Here is a 3824-nt window from a genome sequence, read left to right as displayed (position 1 = left end):
TAAAGCCCATGTTTTTTGTGTTGACTTCCTGTCTGCTCAGATTGAAATATACCTTAGTTTTTTCATGAAAATGTTATAGCAACCTCTTTGACTTCCTGTTCCCCTACCGGGCTCTGTAACTTCAGTGTCTTAGGTTGGGTCCCTTCTGAAGCAGACCTTGAGACAAGCACATGTGTGCAAGTCGTTTATCTGGGAGGTGATCCCAGGAAGAAACAGTAGGGGAGAGAGGAAGTGAGACAAGGAAAGAAAGGAATCTAGTAAAGAGTATGCCAATAATCATGTTACCACTGTGGGAACCAGGACTCAGCCCCACTAGAGAACTCTGGGAGACATCACAGTGAATCCCCAAGGATGGGGCAAGGGGATATATGGTGCTGGGGGATATATCCACTGTGGAAATTAATAAAACAAACCTTAACTAAATTGGAGTCAGAAAAACCTGTAGGGGGAGTTCTCACTCCCCATCACACATGGTCAATTATACCAAACAGGAAGAGATGGACACTTGCATCTTGGACTAGAATTAAAACTACTTTACTACTGAAGGAAGATTTCTCTCCCCACCTGGCAACAGCCCAGCCAATGAGGAGCCGTTTCTGCTGTGAACTGTTACTTTCCTCCAATGGACTTCCATTTAGAACAGTCCTCCCTATTCCCCTTTTTCTCTCTAAAAGCAGCTCTCTTCCTTTCTTTTCTAGATTTGCCTATGGTTTGCCATAGCACATCTTGAATTGTAATTCTTTTGGCTATTCTGAAATAAACTCATTTTGAGATAAAATAGGCATATTTGCTTTTTAAGTTGACACCACCGACTCCAGTCAATCATTGGCTGAGGGCTGATCCTGGGAGGGTGTGGTTAATTCCCTTGCACTTCCAAATTGATTCCTGAGGCCAATGAAAGCCCTCCACAAAGATTTGCAGGTGCTTGTGGTTGGAAATGACATGACCCAACTCAGGTTTTAAAAGGATGATCTGTATACTGTGTTGGGACAAGATAGGCATGTTTATTTTCTATTGCTGTCATAACAAATTACTACAAATTTGATGGCTGAAAACAACCCAAATTTATTATTTCATAGTTTCTGTAGGTCAGAAGTACAGGTTGGCTCAACTGGTTTCTCTGTTTTGGGTTTCACATTGCCAAAATCAAGATGTCAGCCAGTTGGGCTCTTCTTGGGAGAGTCTGGAAAGAATTCACTTCCAAATTCATTCAGATTGTTGGCAGAATCAAGTTCCTAGTGGTTGTAGGACTGAGGTCCTTGTTTTCTTGCCAGCTGCTGGTCAGGAGTCATTCTCAGCTGCTAGAGGCCTCCTGCATTCCCTGGCTGATGGCCCCCTTGACCTTCCAAACAAATAAGGGCAGGTAGAGTCCCTCTCTTTGAATCTTTCCAACTTCCCCTTCTGCCTCATCTCTCTGCCTGACTGCTACTTCCTCTTCTACTATTAAAGTCTCATGCAATTACATAGGGCTCACCCAGATAATCCAGGATAATCTTCCTATCTTAAGGTCAGTTGATTAGCAACCCGAATTCCATCTGCAAAATCCCTTCCCAGCAGTACATAGATTAGTGTTTGATTGGCAAACCAAGGAGTTGGGGTCTTGGTGGGTGGGAGAAGAACATGTAGGCAGTAGGGAGTTAGTCAAAGAGAGTCAATCCAGGTGCTAGGTGAATAGCTAGTCTAAATTAGTGCTGGTATGCTAAGGCCAATTCTGTGGTGATGTGGTTTCTGACTTGGTGTTTATTATACCTCCTCTGCTTAGAAGTGGGACTAATTCCCTGAATCCAGGGATAGTCTGGACTTCTAAGTGGGAATTAAATATACAAAGTATAGCAGACATTGTAGTTCCCCACCCAGTTCCCCTTGGCACTCATCTTTCCTGAATAATCCAGTTTCTTTAGTTTTTATATCACACTTGTTCCTTCACTCTTTAAACTGATACCGCATACATGGAGACTTCACTTACTTGAATAATAATTATGATTATTAATCTAGCAGCTACCCTTGATTGGCCACTTCACACCAGAGGCAATACAAAGAACTTTGAACATATCATGTCATTTGATTACCATAACATCATTAAGAAATAGGTTTTACTATCCCTATATTACAGATGAGGACACTGAGGCTTAGAGAGTTTAAATAACTTGCCTAAGATCTCATAGCCTGTAAGTGGTAGAACTAGGACCCACACTTAGGTCTATCTAGCTTCAAAGTCGATGTTCTTGGCTACCATACTGCCTCTGCTATAAATAACAAAACCGTTGCATTCTTTTTAATCCACTGCTTGGGATCACTCGTGTGCCACACTATGTCATATGCAGCTGTGGACACCAGCTCTAAGATCACCACCATGGACTTAAAGGAGAAGAAGGAAGTTGTGGAGGAGGCAGAGAATGGAGGAGACACACCTGCTAGAGGGAACACCAGTGAGGGACATGGAGAGCAGGATGTAGACAAAGAAGGGGAAGCAAGTGACAGGGAAAAGGAGGAGGAATAAGGCAGTGGTGAGGAATAGGATAGAGAGGAAGACAAGGAGGCTAGGGTAGCAAAAGGACAGCCGAAGATGGTGAGGATGATGCTGCTGACACGAAGAAGCAAAAGACTGGTGAGGAGCAGAAAAGGAAAAGTTAAACAAAAAATAAAGAAAGAAAGAAAATAAAGAAAAGAAAAGAAAAGCCACCGTGATCTAGTTACCATCCACTCCCCATCTCAGACTCTAAACGTGGTCAACTCTGAGTAGACAGTCCTGCAGCCAGCCCACCTTGGGCAGCGCCACCCACAGATGACATGCATTCTCCACCACCCAACCAAAACCACAATGTGAATTTGAAACAGGGGAGGAAAAAAGAACCAAAATTTCCATGGCCCTGCATTTTTTCCTAAAATTACTTTAAAAAGGAAAATTTGTAATTTTTATTTACATTTCATATTTTTGTACATATTGTTAAGTGTCAGCCATTTTTAATTATCTCAGATGACCAAATCCACCTTCACAGTGTTTTCTGTCCTACCTCTGACTTTCCTTGTGGTAGGATCATGTTCATTATAATCTTGAAGGAGGAAAGAAACTTGTAAAAAAAGGAAAAAACACAAAAAATCTTATTCTGAGCATTCCACTTACTTTTTTGTGTATTTATACTTAGGTGTACTATAAACAGTTGCCTTGTAGAAAGTGGTTAAGAAGGCTGAAGATATGGGGCCGGCTTGTGGCCATGCTGGCACTGCCTGTGTGTGTGTCTTGTCCATGGACAATGGCCGTCTGTGCTATAGGAGTGAGGGTGGTCAGCCACATCCTTTTCACCTTGTTTGCCAATGTATAGGTTGAGAAGTTGATGTTTACGCGGAGCAGAGCATCCAGGATAATGAAATGATAAATCTGACAACGAGGAGCATGCATGCATTGTCCGGAAAGAGGACTGTGGAGGAAGATTTTGGGCTGACTTTCAAAACGGAATTTCCTTGCTCTCTGGGTGTTGGCTTCCTTGGCCTTTGATGGTTAGGGGTTCCTTTCCTTGTTCGACAGTGTTGATTTTGGCGACAAAACAGAGCTGAAAACCCGCAGGTCATTCTCTGGGGAATGTTACCGGAATACAGAAGGCAGTTTTACGAAACCAGCAAGGTTTCATCTCTGCTTTCAGCAGATAGGAAGAGAGGAAGAGATGAACAATACCTTTATAAGAAGCTCATTTTGTCGCTTGATCTCATAAAAAGATGCCTCCAGTCAGTCTGGCTAAGGTAATCAACATGGGAGCGTCTTTATCTATGATTCTAACAAGTGGAATGTTTCCCTTAATTAAGAGAGCCTTATCTGACTCAGGGAA

General features: G+C 42.5%; 1 pseudogene; it reads left to right on the top strand.

The window, feature by feature from the left end:
- The first annotated feature begins 2311 nt into the window (after positions 1 to 2311).
- LOC106833827 (prothymosin alpha-like) lies at positions 2312 to 2634 on the top strand (annotated as a pseudogene).
- Positions 2635 to 3824: the final 1190 nt, after the last annotated feature.

This window comes from Equus asinus, chromosome 25 (genome assembly GCF_041296235.1).
Source record: "Equus asinus isolate D_3611 breed Donkey chromosome 25, EquAss-T2T_v2, whole genome shotgun sequence".
NCBI classification, from domain to species: domain Eukaryota; kingdom Metazoa; phylum Chordata; class Mammalia; order Perissodactyla; family Equidae; genus Equus; species Equus asinus.
The sequence above is the reverse complement of the archived record's forward strand: the minus strand, read 5'-3'. Positions and strand labels throughout refer to the sequence as shown.